The sequence below is a fragment of the Leopardus geoffroyi genome, chromosome C1, assembly GCF_018350155.1.
Source record: "Leopardus geoffroyi isolate Oge1 chromosome C1, O.geoffroyi_Oge1_pat1.0, whole genome shotgun sequence".
NCBI lineage: Eukaryota > Metazoa > Chordata > Mammalia > Carnivora > Felidae > Leopardus > Leopardus geoffroyi.
The window spans coordinates 134,871,560-134,893,885 of NC_059328.1; the positions used below are offsets into that span (position 1 = coordinate 134,871,560).

General features: G+C 36.6%; 1 protein-coding gene across 4 annotated transcripts in view; it reads left to right on the forward strand.

Moving 5' to 3' along the window:
• Positions 1–22,326, forward strand: part of ARHGAP15 (Rho GTPase activating protein 15) — a 618,637-nt gene that overhangs the window by 507,897 nt on the left and 88,414 nt on the right. The gene's annotated exons all lie outside the window — the stretch shown is intronic.

The window sequence follows — 22,326 nt, forward strand, 5'->3', positions numbered from 1 at the left end:
AAGCTTAGTTGTCTTCTGTTTCATTCATTCTCCTCCTCCTCCTCCTCCTCCTCCGCCTCCTCCTCCTCCTCCTTCTCCCCCTCCTCCTCCTCCCCCTCCTTCTCCTCCTTCTTTTTCCTCTTCTTCTTCATCATCATCTGTGTAACCAGTTAAGTAACCAGCATGTGGTTGTGTACTCTAATTGGTATTTGTTGAAGAAGCAAGAGGCTAAAATTCAGATATCTTGTTCATTTCAAAACAGTTGTCAAATTCTCCTTTGGACTGGAAAAGAAAACTTTGAAGAAATTGACATCTCAGTCACTGGTTAGGAAGTAAATACGGAAGTGCAAAATGGCATTTTTAAACAAAACTGCTTTCCTGACCATGACTGAATTTTCACATTGTCAGCACTTCCATTATAAACATTTTTTTTTTTAGTTGAGAGTTTATAACGCAAATGTAAAGATTTGCTATGGGCTAAATCTCAACCCAAGAGCAAATGTTTATACCAATTTTGAAAACAATCAGCTTGCCCATTTGTAGTTATGCATGTGTTCATCATCTGTTATTGCTTGTCCAATGCTCTCCAACTTCTGGGAGAAAAAGCAGACATCTGGAGAGAAGAAACAATGTTTGCTCTCCAGCAGATGTAGTCTGTTTTCCACAGTCATTGAATAAGGAAGGTATCGAATAAACATGTGCCCTTTAATATAAGGAAATGAAAATGACAAAATTCTGCATGCATACCAATACTGTTGAAATACAAAATTGGGCAGCCTAAGAATTGGTCACTTTGGGTCACTAGAACTCAGGATTATACCCATTTTACAGATGGAAGGAACAGGGAAACTACCATGAATCATAGCAGTGAAATGCCTTCTCCTATAAAGCACATCATACTTCAGGGATTGTCAGAATAAATCAACAATAATCACTTTCGTCAAAACTATTTTTTTTACTAAGATTAATAAATGTTTTCCAAGATAGTAAATTATTGCTTAACTTCCAGTTTCACAATTTGGGCTTTTTTCCTCTCTTTTTAAATTCATTCAGTAACCTAAATATTCAATTAGTACCTTGTGGGGGGGGGGGGAGGTCAGAAACTAATTTATACCTGGAGGAGCACTGAAAATGATATGATAAAATTTTAGTGGGTCCTTTTTGTCACCTACATTGGATGGCACTATGGTTAACAGAGGGCAGGTATGGTTTACCAAGAACAGAGCAGGTTCATAGGTGATTTAAGTTCTAGTTTAGACACAGATTAGCTTCAGCACATCAAATAAATCATTTGTCCTCTCAGATTTCATATGTGAGGTTATTGAACAAAGTAATCTCTAACCACCTCTTCCTGCTTTCAAGTTCTACAGTTTTGTGGTGCTGTAGTTTACAGTACCCTCCTCCGATGCGTGCAGTTCCATGGTGAATTAATTCAAGGTTTTTGTCTGACTTTCCCATAGTCTTGTATACTGTACTTAATAAGCATTGTCTAGGTCAAAAGCATAGCCAAAAGAAGGCAACGGGAAAGCGCCTTTGCCTTGTTTCAAAGAAGGTTAAAATTTTAGGTACCTTGGTGGCTCAGTCGGTTAAGCGTTCAACTTCAGTTCAGGTCATGCTCTCATGATTCTTGAGTTTGAGGCCTGCATCATACTCTGTGCTGACATCTCAGAGCCTGGAGCCTGCTTTACATTCTGTGCCTCTCTCTCTCTCTCTGTTCCTCCCCTACTCATGCTCTGTCTCTCTCTCTCTCTCTCTCAAAAATAAATAAAAAAATTTTTTTTAATTAAAAAAAAGGTTAAAATTAAAGATCTTTTTATGTAGCAAATCCTGATTGCCAATGCAATTGATTTGGTGTTACGAGGATTTCTATAGTACTGGGAACAAAATTAAATTCTTGCCTTAATTTGTTGTATCTATACGCTAGAGTTGATGTACCCTCCTAGAACGTAAGTTTTGAAACCTAATTAGTTATTATTTTATGACAAAAACCCTTAAAATTATTATCTTCAGGAGAGCCTGGGTGGCTGGCTCAGTCTGTTAAGCATCTGACTTCAGCTCGGGTCATGATCTCATAGTTTGTGAGTTTGAGCCCCGTGTCAGGCCCTATGCTGGCAGCTCAGAGCCTAGACCCTGCTTCGGATTCTGTGTCTCCCCCTCTCTCTGCCCCTCCACCACTCATGCTGTCTCTCTCTCTCTCTCTCAAAAATAAATAAACATTTAAAAAGTTAAAACAAATATTATCTTCAAAATTAACTCCGGAAATATGACCACATAGTACTTATCTCAGGGCTCATTTTCATCTAAATCAGCACATTCCCATATGTTGTCCATATGAAATGTAGAGATACATTTCCATGGTGGCCTGGAGGAGCCTTGGAGGAAAACCCTATATCTCAATGCTCTAAGTAGATTTTTAATACACAAAACCATCAATTACTTATGCCTTGTCATCAACAGAAAAAGTCAAATGCAATGGATTCACTGCGATATAGGTTTCCTGGTTTTACCCAGAGGAAGACAAGGGGATGTTTATAGCTGGTTGCTGCTGTATGTTCTTTATTAAAGCTATAGTAGTTAAAAGTAAAAGCGCTCAGTATTAGAGCAATTCATATGGATTTTTCCAGCCGTAGTAAGGTATAATTTGGTATACGAATTTAGTATACAATTTGGTAAGTTGGACAAAATTTGACATACATATACAATGTCATATCACTGCATCATTACCACAATCAGAATCATGTGATATTTATTCACATTTTATCCCCAAATGTTTCCTCATGCCCTTTTATAATTCCCTCCCTCCACCCCTGGTGCTCCACCCCCAGAACAAATCATTTGCATTCCATCATTATAGATTAATTTGCATTTCCTGGAGCACCATCTAAGTAGAATTATAAAATAGGTACTCTTCTTGTCTGCTTCATTTCACGCAAACAATTACTTTAAAATTTTTTAAAGTTGTGTGGTGCCTGGGTGGCTCAGTCAGTTAAGCGTCCGACTTCGGCTCAGGTCATGATCTCGCGGTCCATGAGCTCAAACTCCGCATTGGGCTCTGTGCTGACAGCTCAGAGCCTGGAGCCTGTTTCGGATTCTGTGTCTTCCTCTCTCTCTGACCCTCCCCCGTTCATGCTCTGTCTCTCTCTGTCTCAAAAATAAATAAATATTAAAAAAAAATTTTTTTTTTAATTATCAAAGTTGTGTGTATTGAGGATTTATTCTTTCTTATTGCTGAGTAGTATTCTACTATATGGTTATGTCACAGTTGGCTTATTAATTTACCATTGATGATATTTGGATTGTCCAGTTTTTGGTTATCACAAAGAAAGCTGCTATGAACATCTGTGTATAAGCCTTTGTATGGACATATTGCTTTCATTTCTCTTGTGTAAATACTGAGGACTAGAATGGCTCGTTCAGATGGTAGATGTATATCTATTTAACTTTATATGTAACTGCCAAACTGAATTTCAGAAGAGCAATACCATTTTTTATTCTCACCAGCAGTATATGAGAGTTGCAATTTCTCCACATTCTTATCAACAGTTGAGGAGGTCAGTCTTTTAACCATCCTAATAGGTTTGGAGAAGTATCTTACTCTGGTTTTTATTTCCTTCTCCCTTAATTGCATGCCAACAAAGTTGGGCATCTTTACATGTACTTATTGGCCATTGTTTTGTCTTCTTTGGTGAATTGTATGTTCAAATGTTTTGCTCATTTTTTATTATTTATTTTATCAAAAGAGTTTTGAGGCTTGTTCATATATTCCGGATATGAGCCTTGTCTCAGATATATGCTTTGGAAATATTTAATCTTGATGAAATTCAATCTATAATTTTGTTTCATTTATGGATGTTTTTAGTGTCGTATCTAAGAAATCTTTGCCTTACCTCAATTCACAAAGATTTTTTCCAGTGATTCCTTCAGAAGCTCTATGGTTTTAGATTCTGCATTAGATCTATGATCCATTTTGAATTCGTATTTGTATAAAGTTGAGACGTATAAATCTAAATCCACTCCTTTTCACATGCAGATATCCATTCTTTCAGAAATCTTTGTTGAAAACTATTCTTTTCCTCTCAGTTTCCTTTTTATCTTTGTCAAAAGTTTGTTGTTCACGTAACTGTAGGTTTATTTGGGGACTATTCACTTTGATTCATTAATCTACTTATGTAACTCATCGCCAGTACTACACTTCCTTTAGCACTGTAAATTTATATTAAGGTCAAGTAATGTTAGTCTTCTAGCGTTGTTCCTTTCAAACTTGCTTTTGCTATTCTAATTTAGGGGCCAGAACTCTTTTGTTGTTGTTGTCGTTCTTTAAAGTGACAGAGTAACAGTTTCTTTTGTAAGAATTCTGAATACGGTCTCTTTTGTAAGTATTCAACTCTGCCATTGCAGTGAAAAAATAGTCATAGGCAATATTTAAATAAACAGAAATGACTGTGTTTCAAAAAAAACTTTCTTTACAAAAGCAGGCAGTGGGCTGGAAGTGCACTGCAGATCAAAGTTTCCTGGCCCTTGATATGGGTTCTTTGCATTTCCACATGAATTCTAGAATCATCTTGTCAACTTATACCCATCACCCATCCAAAAAAAAGGCCTGCTGAGATTTTGATTGGCTTTGAATTGAACCTGTAGATAAATTTGGGAAGAACTGACATTTTAACAATATGGAGTCTTCTAACCAACATGCAGATTATATCTCATTGTTTATTCAAATCTTCTGTAATTTCTCTCAGCAATGTTTTACAATTTTCATTTTACATATTGTATACATCATTTGTCATATTTATCCTTGAGAATTTAATACTTGTCATTGTTATTATAAATTGTATTTTTTATTTCAATTTCTGATTATTCATTGCTTCTGTACAGGAATATGACTGATATTGTGTTTTGTTTTTATATTCTGGAACACTGTGATACTAATTTATTGGTTCCGAGAGTTTTTTGGCACTTCGCTGACATTTCTACACACATGATTATCTCATCTTTGAATTAAAACAATATAACTCCTATTTCTTACTGGATGCATTTTATTTCTTCTTCTTGCTTCATTGTGCTGGCTAAAACAATATTAAATAGAGATAATGAGCAGAGACATCTTTGTCTTTTTGCTTTCTTCGGGTGGAAATCATTTACTCTTTCACCATCAAGTGTGATGCCAGCTATATGTTTTTGCTTCTGTTGTATCCATAGTTTCCTAAGAGTATTTGTCAGAGTAGATGTTGAATTTTGTCAAAAGTTTGTCTGAGTCTACTGAGATGGTCATATAGTTTTCTTTTTTAGTTTATTAATACAATTAATTACATTGATATATTTTTCAAAAGTCCAGCCAAACCTGCATTCCTGGGCCAAATCCTGCTCATTGATGATCTATTACCTTTTTATATAGTATTGTCTTCTATTTCCTAAACTGTTGTTTGAATTGACTTTGCATCTACGTTCATAAAAGACATAATTCTTTAAGTTTTTCCCCCTTTGTAATATATTTGCATGGTTTTGTTTTTTGCTATCAAGATAATGCTCACCCTAGTAGAAGGAACTGAAACCTGTTCGCTTAGCTTCAATTTTGTGAGAAAGTTTTGACTCAAAATTCAACTTCTTTCCTAGATACAGGACTATTCGGGTTATCTTAATTTTTCTTGAGTGACTGTTGGCAGATGTGATCTATTAAGGAATTTCTCTATTTCATCTAATTTGTTGAGTATATTGGAATACATTTTCCATGGCTTATTATTGTTCTTTGATTGTCTATAGAATCTATAGTCCTATCACCTCTTTCATTCCTGTTTAGTAATTAGTGTTTTCCATGATGTTTTCAAGATCATTCTAAGGGACAAAGGAAGGATGCCTCAAAGGGAATACAAATATTTAGGAAACTGATTCGAATTTGAGAAATGTGAAATAAAAGAGGTAAGACATAGGACATCCTCAGGGAGTAATAAGTTTCCCCCAGACTGGGTTAGCATCCCCTAACCCTAATCCTTTCCTTCATTCATGATATTTACATTAATTTTGCTTATATAGTTAGGGGCAAGTGGTTGTTTAACATCTGTTTTTTTCACTTCCATAGCAGTAGAACAGAGCACAGTACCTGGCACATGGTAGGTGCTCAAAAATTACGTTTTGAACGTGTTATGAATGAATTAACATAGTCACTTACCATATTCAGAGAGGTTTTCTATCATTTACCACGGAATCCGGCTTTTGTCCTTAGGGCACTCCAAAAACCACTGAAGATTTTAAACAAGCGCATCACACACTGAGATTTGCAGGGTGACATGTATATTTATGGCATGGAAGATAGTGGGCAAAGGAATACTGGGAATCGGGAGACAGTTAAGGAACCATTGGTTATTTAAGGAGTATTTAGGGAGTAGAAACTTCAGAATTTGTTTGAATACTTACAGCATAGAATGAAGGGATATTATATGTAAAGAATGAGAGAAAAAAGGAAGCAGAACATATTCTCAGAATTATAGTTTGGGTAATTTGTTAGATATGTGCCATTAAGTAACATTGAAAATAATGGAGTAAGAGAAGCCTTTACACATTTCAAAAAGGTGCCCATTTGTTACCTATGTAAATCATCACTTTGATTCCTTTTCCTTGAAGTCATTCTCAATGAGGTTGCCATAGCTTACTTTAAAAAGAAGTGAGAAAAGCATAATATACATACACATTTTTGTTATCCATATACCACTGATTCAGCCAAAATAGGTACAATAGATTCACATAAGCAACTTCCCAATAAGTGAAACACCCCTTACGTATAAAATATTTTATGTTAGTCCTTTTGATAAAAGTTATTCTAAAATGTATCACATACTTCCCCCAAAGTATTTTAAAATCGCGCTTGCTCTCTCTCTCTCTCTCTCTCTCTGTCACTATTTTTTGGCTGTCCACTCTAGAAATAAGTATTGTAAGCACATTCATTTTTTTTTTCATAAATACATGAAGACTCAAGAAGTTAAGATGACAAGTTAAAACTGTCAACCTCAAGATCTGAACCCAGGTGTTTTTATTATAAATCTCTTTTCTTCCCACCTTACTTGTTACCTCCATCTATATTTTGATTTTATCCAATGATGCTTTCATTAATTAACTGTTCTGAAAAACTCATGGTTAAGGTAGTAACATACTTCCCCATGACAGCATTTTGAGGAAAAAGTAAAATACGATGTTATGAAAAGAGGATGAACCTTGGAATCAGGCCAACTGGGTTCAAATGTGGGCCTTGCTACATGCTGTGAAACATTGTCAATGTTCTCAGCTTTAAAATGGGTATGCTACTCAGATAATAAGGTTATTGTAAATGTTATTGTAAGCATTGATAGCATACCATGTACTTTCTGTCCTGAAGCCTCACATTGTGAAGTGTTCATTTCCCTTTCATCAAATGTTGATTTCAGGAACAAGGTTTTAGCTTTTACATATCACTGCCTTACCATGCTATGTAACTGCCTGGTGGTGTGAAAGTCTTTCCAAACTTTTAAGAAAAACATCATAGCATACTATCCAGCTTGGAAGAAGTAAGTACATAGACCGAAAATATGAACTCGTTTCTTCCTGCTTATATAAATCAGCAGTTTCATTCTCCTTCCCTGCAGTCATTCTCATTGAGGACGCCCAGCTTGACAGGTGAAGCAGGAAAAACTTTGAGAAGGAAAAAGCAAAGCAACTCAGCATTCAGTGTGGCTATTATCTGAATTTATTGTAACAACTGGCGAGTATCATTTGGTTTTCTTCTAGGACCAAAGACCATTAACTTGTATGCAATATGTGGTTTTTCACTCACTGCAGGTCTGCTTTAAGCATGTTCTAATTCTGAACTGATTAAGTGCAGCTTGATTTCTGGTTGGCAGTTGTTTATAAGTTATAATAGTTTTCTTAGTTATTGTGTGGAATCCACAATGATGCTTACCTTGCATATACAAGATGATGTCTTTGTCTGCAGAAGTCATCTTTGACCACAATACCCACAGGTCTAGGGTAGAAAGACACCACAAATGGCTGTAGGTGTCAACATAAATAACTATCAATAAATATTATGGAATATAGCAAAAGCATTTGGCTTTTATCTTGCTAACCTACCAGAGATAACTGTATGACTTACTGTCACAAGGGATGCTCCCAGTTTGGCTATATACAGCATTTATAAAGTGCCCATCACCATGCTATCTAAACACTTGGACAATCTAATTAGGCTAGTCCAATTACTTGTGTAGAAGTAGAAAAGGTGCCCTTCCTTATATTCCACTCCACTGGAACCAATTTGATTGTGTTTGTAAAAGCAAGAAAAGCCTTCTGTGAGAATAGCTTTTCTAGGCCTCTTGTTCCAAGATTAAAAGCCTGTCTGGGTAAAGAAATGACTGTTTCCTATTCCTGAAGGTGATAATGTTCAGAATCAACCTACTCTCCAGTGGTAGAAAACACCACAGCCCAGAGATCTTGATTGAGAACATTCTACTCCCTTTTCTTTTGAACTTCACTCTGGGGGCAGGTAACTGAAAAGTACTTTCTAAAAGCAGTTCACCTGAAGGTGAATTATTTCCAAAGACCTCCTAGGTGGGAAAGTAGTGTTCTCTCCTGGCCTATGGAGTCAGAGTCCTTCTGCTTCTCTCGAGGAGATTTAACTGGGTCAGACCTGAGTTCAGCCTTGATAACGAAAGCCTCCTCTCAGTCTTTTATTTCTGACAGACAAGGAGAACTTAGGACGTATTCACCAGTGTGTGGGTATGTGTGTGTGTGTGTCAAGGGGGGATATTATCTATGAGCATAATCACTGGTAAACATTTTTAGAATTTAAAGTCAATCAAAGATTGTTAAAAGTAGTGTCTGTGCCCTGAAGTAAACTGTGAATAGCATGCTTGTATAGAAACATAGCATGTTCCTAATACATACCTCAAGATAAAGAGCAGTTACCCATTTATACTGCCATGACTTCTCTCTGAAATTTATCACTAATTCAGGTTGAAGGGAATCAAATTTATCTGATATTTTATTTTATTATATTTCTTATAACGAGGTAACAATCAAGTCAACATGGCCTGTGAAGTTTCAAAGTATAATTTAAAATTTCCTAGAATTAACATTTACCTTGAAAAATGGGTAGACTATGATTTTGCTCTTTGGTCATCCCATTCATATTGTGCATATTATGTGGCTTGTTGCTCCGTTCAGTTTTTTAACGGTCTTACTTTCTCTTTGTCATCTTTAACTATGATCATAGAATCTCTACATGTGTCTCATTGATTTCTTCTCATTATTATGGCATGGGATATAATCATGAGCCTTAAGCTGATTTTCTTTCAGTGCCGCAACTCTTCTGATTTCGTTCTTTTCAGTTTGGCACTTCTCTTTTATATCCATTCTTAGTTGTAAGACCTTTCTTCTCTCTTTAAATATACATTTTTGGGGCACCTGGGCGGCTCAGTTGGTTAAGTGTCCGATTCCGGTTCAGGTCATAATCTCACAGTTCTTGAGTTCGAGCCCTGTGTCCGTCTCTGTGCTGACAGTGTAGTGTCTGGAGCCTGCTTCAGATTCTGTGTCTCCCTCTCTGTCTGCCCCTCCCCTGGTCTCTCTCTCTCTCTCTCTCTCTCTCTCTCTCTCTCAAAAATAAATAAGCATTAAAAAATTTAAATATACATTTTTGAGGAAATATCTGAGTTCATGGAACATATCCCTGTGCAGTCACATCAGTGCCTTTACTAACTGCTCCTTTTCTTTCTCACCAGAATCATTTGCAATTGTCTTCTCATAATTTCCTTTTTTTAGATTGTCCTATTCCTCTTGTGCTGCCTTCCTATGTAGAAATTCTCACCAGAGGATCTTTTTTAAAACATATTTATTTATTTTGAGAGAGAGAATAGGCATGCATGTTAGTGAGAGAGTGGCAGAGGGAGCAGGAGAGAGAGAGAATCTTAAGTAGACTCCACACTCAATGTGGAGCCCGACTCGGGGCTTGATCCCACGACTGTGAGATCATGACCTGAGCAGAAATCAAGAGTCAGACGCTTAACTGACTTAGCCACCCAGGCACCCCTGAGGGATCTCAAACAATTTTTCCCCCTGGCCACTAAAACAATGCATATAATTATTGAACACCTACTTCATGACAGGAATTCTATGTGTGTTATCTCATTTACTCTCTACAACTATCTTTTAAGGTAGGTTAATTGTCTTCATTGTACCAGTTTAAGACTAGAGTTCCGAGAAGACAAGAATAGGCAGTAATGGACAAAGCAGGGTGGAATTTCAGGTCTATTTGGCTCAAAAGTCTGTACTCTCTACTATTCTAATTATTCTCTACTATAAATTACTGAGTAACTTAAATATTCCTATGTCACTATCAAATACTCTGTCAGCTGGATTGTATTTGGCTGTATCAACAGAAAATCATCTCAAAGCAATGAGGAAATCTACTGGCTCAAGTCACTAGAAAGGGTTACTTGAGATAGAGTGAATTAAAGGATTTGTTGATACAGGGATTCAAAGATGGAATCATGGACCCAGGCCCATTCTAAAGCTTTTCTGCCATGCACAGAGCTGGCTTCATCCTAATGCTCCTTGCTCTCATTGTGCAGGATGACCACCAGTAACCACACAAACCATGTCCTTCCTCTGTTATGTCTGGTGAGAAGTAGAGGAGCACATTTGCCAGAAATCTGAGCAACAATTTCCTTTCACCTAATTTATTTGATTTTTTAATCACATACCTATTTCTTAATATAGCCAGGAAATTGCATCGACTTGGATTAAGCAAGGTTGAATGCCAGATCAAGCCTGGGATCTGCAAATGATGAGTCATATAATAGATCCCTGAACAATAGAATTCTGTTTCAAAGAAGGACCGTTGGATGGACTTCGGATAGGCAGTCAGTGGTATCTTCAGTCCAACTCACCGACTCAACACTCACATGACAGCCTCTGTTACCTTCGAAACTCTCATACCTGTTTGAAACCACTCACTCCTCTCTGAAGTCACATAGAGCAACTGTAGCTGGTTCCAGGAATCTGAGATTTGTGCTAAAATCTCTTTTGCAGGTATAATGTGACTTCGCTAAGTAACAGATAGCTATCTGCCACCAAAGCATTTACTATGCAAGAGTAAGGAAAGAAGGGCTAATTCCAACCAATGTTTCTATTTATAAAAGTAAACAATGGAAAGCACATGGTGGTTCTTGGTCCAGAGGATGTGTGGTATTCTGTGGAGCAGGAAGAGTGTGAGTTCCATGCCCTGGCTGTGGGGTGACTGGGAGTCAACCAGCCTGGCATCTCCTGATTCTACTTTCTGGAAAACATCTCACTTAACTTTGTCTTCTGTGGTCACAACTGAGAAAGGTATGGTGAAGGACAGCCTTTATCAGCATCTTCACCCCCAGAGACCCAGGGAAATCTTAAGGAGTTGCTGTCCTTCCAGTCAGGTGTAGGTTTATTTAGTAATAAATCTCTCAAAAGTTAACACTTCTGGTTTATTCGTTGTTGTTGTTGTTGTTGTTTTGTCATTTGTATCAGCTTTCAATAATTCTAGAGATCTTTTATGATCATATGCTGGAAATTTCAGTCTCTCACAATAAGCTTCTGTATTGTGCCCATTCCTCTGGTGCTCGGTGCTCTATTTAATTGATGCTATCTTCCTCTTAGAACAGTCCTCAAGAGAAAGTGAAGGAGTGAATGGGCATTCTTCTTTTTTTATTTTATTTTATTTTATTTTATTTTATTTTATTTTATTTATTTTTAATATAATTTATTAGCAAGTTGGCTAACATACAATGTGTACAGTGTGCTCTTGGTTTTGGGGGTAGATTCCCATGATTCATTGCATGCATATAACACCCAGTGATCATCCCAACAAGTGCCTTCCTCAATGCCCATCACCTTAAATGGGTATTCTTCTTATGGAAGGACATTAGAAACAGTCAACACAAACCAACATGGTCAGTGCCTGTGGTTCCAAAATATAACAGATTGGAGTCTAACCAAATTTTTTGCCACCATGTGACAAGAATAATTGCAAACTTCACAACCTGGAATGGTGGGGTCCTCAGTGCCTCCTTGCTAACTACTATATTCAAACCTTCTTCTGTGTAAAACCTGTTACTTAACATTCACTTGATCCTGTTTTCAAAATTATACCTAGTACTTTCACCCTCCTTCCTCTACATTGTATAATTCTCTAACTCTTAAATGTCTCTTCCAACCTGTAATTCAATCTACAGAATTCTAGGAGAGCAATGGGGATATCAATTGTGTTTATGAAAATAGATGATTTTCCTATTATTACTTTCAACCAAGTTTCAAAGTTACATATTTCTGGACAGCATCTTAGGAACCAGGAAAGAGATCTTTACCCTGAGAAGTTAAAGCATGGTTTGTGGTTTCACAGAGACAAGAACTGACATCTGAAAAAAGGGAGGACTTTATAAAAAATTATAAGAACAAGAATCGGCCTTAAAACATACAGCTTACGAATTACAAGGGGAAGATCTCAGGAAATCAATCGTTTACAGATAGATCTGCATGAATTCCAGTGAACTAACTGTATGTGTGATGCACCCCCACTGGAGTTACTTGTATTTTAGTACAAGAATGTTAAATTACAAAAGTCAGCACTACATGGTCACAGATAGAAAATGATAGAAGCCTACTGTACGTTTCCTTGAAAGAAATCTCCTAGTCCCTGACCTCTTATCTAGGAGTACTTGTGATGAACAGCCAATAGCATAGGGATGTGTCCAAATTTTATTTCGTCCCACATTGTATTCATTTTGTATTGCTGCCACAAAAAGTTATCATAAACTTAATCACTTGTTTTCTTACAGTTCTGTAGCTTGCTTAGAAGTCCAACAAGGTCTCAATGGGTTAAAATCAAGGTCCTGGAGGGTCTGTGCTCCCTTCTGAATACTCCAGGGAAGAATTCATTTTCTGGCCTTTCCCAGCTTCTAAAAGCCTACATTCCTTGGCTCATGGCTCCCTACCTCTATCTTCAGAACCAGCAAAACATAGCAATGTTATGTCTCTCAGAATATTTCTCCATACTCACCATTTCCCTCTGACCACACACAACCAGGAAATCTCTGTTTTTAAGAAACAGTGTGATTAGATAGGCCCCGCCCAGGTAATCCGGGATAATCTCCTCATCACAAGGTCGTTAATTGAATCCTGTCTGCAAAGTCTTTTTTGCTGTGAAGATAACATACCCATAGGTTCCTCGGGTTAGAACATAGGCATCTTTCAAGGTCCCTTATTCTGCCTACCTCACATGTCAAATAGGATATTACATTGCTTAAATGATAAATACTTGAAATCCTGCATTGTCCTTGCAGAAATTAATGAAATAACAAATGTGTCATCAATGTCAGCTATGAATAGAGAAGTAGGAGGAGATAAGGAGAGGTACAAGCATGCAAAAGAAAGACACTACCCCACTTAAGGACTGTGTATTTTATCATGAAAATACAATTATCAATAATAACTACTTCGAAAGTACGTGCACAACAGAGGCATGTTGATTAAATCTTCAAGACAATGCAATTTATCATAATTTGGAATAAATCATAATAAAGGTTCAGAAAAGAAAAAAAACAGTGACGAGAAGCAAAAACGGTTTTAGGCGTGCTTTGTAGATTGAGTGATATTGGAATGGAGAATAGTTCACACTGTTAAACCTATATGCAGGCTAACTTTCAAATCTCATAGGATGGAAAATACTGTGGAAATATTCATCTGAATCTTGACAATATGTTGATGTGACATTCCCATCGCCTCCTAAAAGGTTTCCTCACTGTCTTGATTCTATTTTCTTTTTATTTTCAATCATTGTATTGTGTTTAGCATACAGAGCAAAATTTGGCGACAGCTTTGCGTTCTGAATGACTAATGAATTGTTCATCTGTGTGTACGATCTCCCTGGTGCAAACTCTGTGTGAGTCTCTATTCCTCCCTATTCAAAGATGACATCGTTGATTGTGGTGATATTACCCATGTATGCAGATCCAGCTGAAAAGACAAATGAGAGACTAGCATTCCTTTCTAAAACCCCATGCCCTTAAACTAGGTCCTTTGTTTGCAGGCGCAATCTGCTGTTTGACAAGTCTGTGTTCTGACTCTTCCTGTTTGTGCAGCCTACATGGCCATCTAACTCTGAATAAGTCACCCTGTTCCTTTTTCTGCTGTTGATCTGTCAGTTATTTTTGTCTTAGAGAAGCCCAGAGATCTGATGCACTTGTGGTTCAAGTCACCGTTATTCCAATTCTTTGAAGAACAATTCCAACTTTCAATTTGAAGCCGAATACATAGACAATACCTTAAATTCTAGGATACAGGCCACAGAGGGCCACAGAATCATTCCAGTTTACAACACAAAATTTGGTTCCAGTAGCACTTCCTAAAGAGGAAGGAGAAGAGAATAATTAAATTCATACAGGAATAAAATATAATTTCCCATATAGTCTTCTCTCCTCTATGAAACAATCAGAATTTTAATTGTTTTTGGATATTGGAATCAACAGCTAAGTTGAAAACTTAAATTTCTAATAAGCCCCAGATCCTTGAGTTTAGACCTTAAAATTTAAATTATAACTAACATTTATTGAGCATTTATTATGTGCCAAGTACTAATCTAAGCATACTGTCAATTTAAGTGTTGCAGCAATCCTAGGAAACAGGTACCATCATCATCTCTAGTTTACAGAATAGAAAAAAAATTTGAAGTATAGGAAAAGTTTTCTTAGTTTACTCAGTGGAGGGACCGGCATTCAAACCTAGACAATGTGGTGCCACAGCCAGCTTCTTTAGCCATTAAACTGCACTGCCTCTCCCATGTCTCCTGTCTTAGAGCATAGTTGGATATAACTCTGTTACCTATACCAGGGTGGAGCCCCGTGAGAGAAACCCAGACTTAGAACTAATGCCCAGAACAGTGTCTGGAATACACGAGGTTGAATGACTGATCAAACTAAACTTAATATGTAATGGGTCAAAATTTGAAGATAGACACAGTGTAGGTACCATTTGGAAATCCAAATATTAGTGAGAAGAGCAACCATGACTTGTTGAACACCAGCCAGATACCGAAACCGTGCTAAATACTTTGTATAAAGTCAATGTAACTTACACAACGTAATGAGGCACCTGTCGTTCTCCCTATTTAAAAAATAAGGAAACTAACACCTAGGAAATGTATGTAATTTGTTCAAGGTCTTGTCCGAGGTCAGACCACTACTAGTACTTTCCAGACCTGAGATTGAAATCCAGTTCTTTCTGGTTTCGTGATCTGAAGACTTAACCTCTTCTGCACTGACAGGCTTTAGTCCAGCAGGCCTTTATGTCTCCATCAGGAGACATATATCACATGAAGCCATAAGGGTAAATCTAAGATTAAGTTATATTTTATAATTCACACAAACAACTGACAGCAAGAGGACGACAGGGCTCCAGTCACTAGAAGGACTCAGGATATATCTGATCTCATGACCAGCATGAAGATTCAGGCAAAAAAGGACCAAGTGGAAGTCCAATGTATCACACCGAAATTAAACTTCGGTCAGGATAAGAGGCAAAGGTGACATGCCATTTAGGTCGCACATACGGATGTAGGCTAGCGTGTCTTAAATGCTCACTTTAAGGTCAGGGCAGACCTTGGACACCAGGGAGGAACTGAGCCCACTGGTGGCAGTTAAGCATTCCATGATCAACAGAAGAGACTTGAGAACTCGGAATAAGGCTCTGCCTAAAAAGGCCCTTCTTGTTTCTTAAGGTTCTTAGAGCAAACACTGCCTCTGCCTTCCACCTCATTACAGCTTTCTTTATTTACATCGCCTACTTTTTTTCCCTCTCATTGTGCAAAGACCTCACCTCTTTCTCTGTGTTTCTAGCGCTACTGTATTTCTTCTTGGTATCAACATGTTTTCTGTGTAATATGTTTAACACCTTCTATTAGAAGATGACAAAACCTGGGTTTGAAAATTAGTGAGACTGATGGCTCCCATCAGTTTGAGTTTGCCTTCGCTGTCACACCACCTACCGGACCAGCAGAAAGGCAATGCAAAGGACACAAAATCAAGGATACACATGAGGGTGGCTTCTGCCTGCCCCTGCCTATTCCATAGAGCAGCACACTCCAGATTTCATACTTTTAACAGTCTGCACACAGCGAGGGTTCCAACAGGTCAATGGAGACCAGAACCCTTTGTGGGCCTCCTGCTATTTGCACTGTTTGGTTGTTGGTGGTGATCACATCACCTTTCAAGTTCATCTTACAACCATATTTCTTTCTGGGCCACAATTACATCTCCCATCTTACATCTTCAGACATATTCCCTGTCCTCTCAATGAAATCTAAATAAATTGATTTATGTATTTCAAACTATTTGTATTATTTTAAAATAATTATTTTGCACATCGTAGGTGTCTAAAGATGAACATATTATCTCCATTTAACCAGCAGATAAATTGACCTGACTCACTAAAAAGAATGGGTTAACTGGAGTAAAACATCAGGTCTAGGCCAAAGGAAACCATTGGCAGAAATAACTGGAAAAGAACTCTCAGGAATACTCATTAGTTCTGGCTTTAACTACACTACCTCCCTTCTACAACTAAATTTTCTTTGAGAACGGTGTGTTAATGGCATGCCTACTGAGAGAATGATGTGTCAGAAAGCTAAATAAAATAGTTTATGTTACCAGTTGAACAATATTTGAACGTTTCTATGAACAATGTTCATACAATATAATGCAATGAAGACGCAGCTTTAGGTTTTGCTGTCAAGGGTCCTTTTGTGAAACTACTATTTTGGTTCAGTCATTCAAAAGTTAAGGCTTTATGAACTAGTTTCCTCATAGCAGTGGGGGATTTGCTTCCAGGTATACACGTGTGGTGCTCCGAATATTTCTACTTGAGTGGCTACTGGAAGGAGTAGCTCCTTGGAATGTGTCATTTTGAACACAGTGGCTACTCTAAGGAGTAGCTCCTTGGAATGTGGATCTTTTTGACATATCAGAGCAGTTGGCTGCAATGCATCATTCCTGATTTAGAAGATAATTTTGCCTTTAATGACAAAAGTAAAGGATTATTGATTTGACCAAGAACTTCATATTTATGGATATTTTTAAAAATTTTTTAATGTTTACTTATTTCTGAGAGAGAGACAGAGAGACAGCACAAGCAGGGGAGGGGCAGAGGGAAAAGGAAACACAAAATCTGAAGCAGGGTCCAGGCTCTGAGCTGTCAGCACAGGGCCCAACATGGGGCTTGAACCCACATAGTGTGAGATCATGACCTGAGCTGAAGTCAGACGCTTAACTGACTGAGCCACCCAGGTGCCCCCATTTTATGGATATCTTAAATAAGATTATACTAGAGGGGGTCCTAGCAAAATTTGGGGGTATTTAAACAAATGACAAATTTATAGGTGTCCCATTAAAATAGTGATGACAAAAAAAATAATAATAAAGTCAAGTAGTTTGCTTCAGTAATGATCTATGGTCAGCCATTATTATTATATAGCCATGTCTTCGGTTTGTTTAGCTGGGGGTAGATCTGTGAAATCAGGTTGTCTGTCATTTATTCTCATTTCTATATAATCTTTAAAGACTTAACGATGCAGTATATTCAATTGCCTTCTAAGACTTTATTTGGAATGCTTTGATTTTCTTTAAGTATTTGCTTAAATATAGGTAGAATATTTATATAGGTAAATTCAGACGAGTTGTTTAGTGTGAATTCAGGCTGACATTCTGCTTTTATACCACCAACTGAAGAAGAGATTATCACTACTGACCTATTCAGGTCCCCATGATAGAGACATTCTAAAAAGTTTTAAATATACCACAGACAAATAGTGTGTACTTCATGATATGAAAAGCCCGTTGATAATTTTTATTAATATAACAGTAGTTAAAACCTAGGCCATGCCATGTCTGCTCTAATAAAGATAGTATTTTACATAAATAAAGGGAGATGCAGAGCATATTTGGAACAGATTAGATTTTCATTTCAGAAGAGGTATAAGAAATGATAGAGTAATTTGGGCCAAAAAGAACTGAAAAGTTCAGATATAGTATTCAATAGACTTGCTTGACATTGACTTTTGTGCAAACGGGTATTTTTGGGTCAAAAATCAAAGTGAAGCTAAAAAACACTTTATTTAATAAAGAGGGTACGAACCTCAACTTAGCCCCACTGATTCAGGAAATGAAGGAAATGCTGAGCCAATAAGGCAGACTACTTTTTTTATGAGATTGGGTGTTCTTCCACTTGCCACAGTACCCTTTAATGTTCCAGTGTGAGAATAAGTTCAATTAATATCTACATTCACTTGCTTTGCCTACAGTAGAAATATCCAAGGGCAGTGGTAAAACACATAATTTAGAGTTGGTTTAAGCTCTAAGTTGAACACACACATATCAAGCAGTTATTTTGCATTCCTACTTTTTCTTTGATTCCTGAAACTTTGAGCTATTCCATAATGGAATAACAGCTAATGAATTTTCCCTCCCATTCTAGACAACTGTACAATTTGACAAAATATAAGAGGCCTTAAGATATTGAAAAATAAAAGAAGGGAACTGCACGAAATGAACCTCATGATTGCTCTGGCTTTGTATTTGGATACACTTTGATGTTGCTGCATAGGGAAATGGAGACCAAAAAGAATAGTAGTGTTGTTCCGCTGAAGAGGCAGAAGCCGAAATTCAGGACTGCTAAATTGGCTGGAATTTATGGAGGCTGGTTTGAGAAAAGGAGCCTTGAAAAGGGGGCTTCCAGAAGTTTATCTGTCGATTCACTGTATGTGTGTGCCTAAGAGCCGTGCTACGTGTGCAAAAAATCCCCATGAGGTCTGACAGAGATACCCTGGTTCAGGGTTGAAACTGAAGCAAGATAACAGAGGTCTTACGATACCGAGAAACACTGGAGTTTCAGTTTCCAGAGTACAGAAATCTCTCTGAGCAATTTTAAATTTTAAGTGACACCTCAGAAAGCCTGCAACTATCTAATAAGACCTAGAATTGTGTTCAAAAGTGAAACAGGCTTACCCTAACATATAAATAACAAAGCCTCACAAGACCAAAAGTATCTGACAAAAATTTAGTTACTTTCCATAAAAACTTAAACTCATTAAAGAAAGACAACATAATCCAGATTGCCTACAACATATCATCATCCGTAGTGATACAATGGAGATTGCTAGAGATGTAAAGAAGCAAAAGATATGGCTCACAATCAAGAAAAAAAGCAGACAACAGAAACAGAACTTAAGATGACCAGGACAGTAAAATTAGCAAACAAGGATTTTAAACTAGCTATTATAAATATATTCAAAGACTTAAGGAAAACATATCCTTATTGAGTCAACAGATTGAAAACCTCAGCATAGAAATGTAGAAAAAAAAAAAAAAAACAGAAGGAAAGGAAAGGAAAAGAAAAGAAAGGGCCTAATAGAAGTTCTAGAACTGAAAAGTACAGCATCTGAAGTAAAAACATTTTTACCAAATGCACTTATCAATAGAAAGATATTTACAATATAAAGCATTAGTGAACTTGAAGACAGATAATAGATATTATCTATTATAGATATTCTATCTATTTTACATATATATTTGGGGGAAATGACCTAAATATCCCAAATTTGATGAAAACTTCAACTTATAAATCTAGAAACTTCAGCAAATATTAAGCAGAAAATATATGAAAGAAAAGCAAAAACCCTAAACAACAAATTTAAACTCACAACCAGGGGCGCCTCAGTGGTTCAATTGGATAAGCCTTTGACTTCAGCTCAGGTCATGATCTCACAATTTGTGAGTTTGAGCCCCGCATCGGGCTCTGTGCTGACAGCTCAGGGCCTGGAGCGTGCTTCGGATTCTCTGTCTCTTCCTCTCTCTCTTTGCTCTCCCCAGTTTGCACTCTCTCTCTCTCTCAAAAATAAACATATTTTTTAAATAATAATAAATAAACAAACTTAAAACCAAAGATGGAAATAAAAAAAATTTAAGTTTACATAGAAATTAAAATATAATTTATGCATATATGGAAACTATGTGAATTGTGACTAATTTCTCACTAAAAACTAAGGTAAAGCATCTTTAAACTGCTTTTAAAAAATCAGTTCAGTGTCTTCCGATTTTTATTCAAAATTGATCAAAACTTCCTAGCCAGTATTATAGTAAAAAAAAAAAAAAAGAAGCTTGGAAAAATAACTCACAAATGACATTATTATTTGCATAGAAAATGCTAAGGAATCTATTAAAGAAAACTATTATTACTGGAAATAATAAGCAAATTTATAAAAAAAAATCATATGATCAAGATCAGTAGGGGTGCCTGCGTGGCTCAGGCAGTTAAGCATCCGACTTCTTCTCAGGTCATGATCTCATGGTTCATGAGTTCAAGCCCCACATCAGGCTCTGTGCGGACAGCTCAGAACCTGGAGCATTCTTTGGAGCATCCCTCTCTCTGCTCCTCCCCCACTTGCACTTTTGTCTCTCTCTCTCTCTCAAAAATAAATGAACATTTAAAAAAAAAGATAAGTAAAGAAAAAACAAATATGTGTATGCAAGCAAGCAGCAAACAGTTATAAATTGAAATTTTAAGGATTTAAATTAAAAAATATATCAAAAATTCCAAAACATTGTTGAGAGAAATTTGAAAGACCTAAATGAATAGTGGAATATATACCATGCTCACGGATTAGAATATTCAATATAGGTAAGAAGTCAGTTCTACTCAAAGTGCCTGGGTGGCTCAGTCAGGTAAGCTTCCAACTTCAGCTCAGGGCATGATCTCATGGTCCGTGAGTTCGAGCCCCATGTTGGACTCATGCTGAGAGCTCAGAGCCTGGAAACTGCTTCAGATCCTGTGTCTTCCTATTTCTGTCCACCTCCCCTGCTCACTCTCTCTCTCTCTCAAAAATAAATAAACATTAAAAAATAGAATAAAGCCTATTAAAAAAAAGAAGTCAAATCTACTCAAATTGATCTACATATTCAACACAAATTTTCAACATTTTTGTAGGCATTGATATGGTGATTCTAAAATTAATATGGAAATGAAAACAGCATAGAGCAGTCAACATAATCTTGAAAAGAAGAAAAAAATCCATGGGGAAGAAGGAAAGAAAAGTCTTTTCAACAAATAGAACTAGAGCGGTTGATTAGGAAATGAAAAATAAGCAAAACCTTTGGTTCCTACCTCATGTCCACAAAATTAATTTGAGATTGATCATAGACTTAAAGGTAACATCCAAGTCTACTTAGCTACATATTGTAGAATACCTTCAAGACCTGGGAAGTAGGCAAAGATGTTTTTATTTTATTTTTTTAAGTAATCTCTATGCCAAACGTGGGCTTGAACCCATAACCTTGTGATCAATAGTTGGCATTCATTCCATCGTCCCAGGCAGGTGCTCCTTGGCAAAGAGTTTTTTAGACAAGACATAAATTAATAACCTTAAAAGAAAAATTTGTACTGAACTTTATAAAAGTCACTATTAAGAAAACAAAAAGCAAGCCACAAATTGGGGGGGGCGGGAAATGCTCATAACACATATATCTGACAAAGGCCTTATGTATATAAATGCAGGATATACAAATATCTTACAAATCAAGAAGAAGACAACAAACAACCCTATAAAAAAACGGACAGAATATTTGAGCAGATCTTCACAAAAGACGATATACAAATGGTCGATAAACATCCAAAAACATGAAAGGTATATTGACATTAACAGTCAGGTCACCGAAGAAATGCAAATTAAAACCACAATGGAATATAACTTTAACCAATCAGAATGGCTAAGATTTGAAAGGCTAATAATCCTAAATATTGGTAAATATAGCAACTAGAATTCTTGCACATTACTGAGGAGAACATAAAATGATATAATAATTTTTGAAAAATGTTAGGCATTCTTAAAAATTGAACATACTCCTACCTATGACTCAAAAATTATACTACTTATGTACCCAAGAGCAATAATCAACAAAAAAAATTGTACAAGAGTCCAAAAATTTTTTTATTATAGCCAAAACTTTAAAATGACTCACATGTTCATCAAAAGGAGACTTTGTCAATAGATCACATAATGAAATACTATTAAGCATGTAAAAAGAACTACACACACAAGAAAATGAATCTTAAAAATTTCCTTGAGAAAAAGAGTTCAGACACAAAAGCATATATACCTACATGATTCCATTTACATGAAGTTCAAGAACAAGCCAAATTAATCTATTATGACTGAATCTATTATAATCAGAATAATGGTTGCATATGAGGGAGTAGAAGATTGACTGGAAAGATAGAAGTTTCGATGGTGAGAAAATGTGCTATACATTGTTC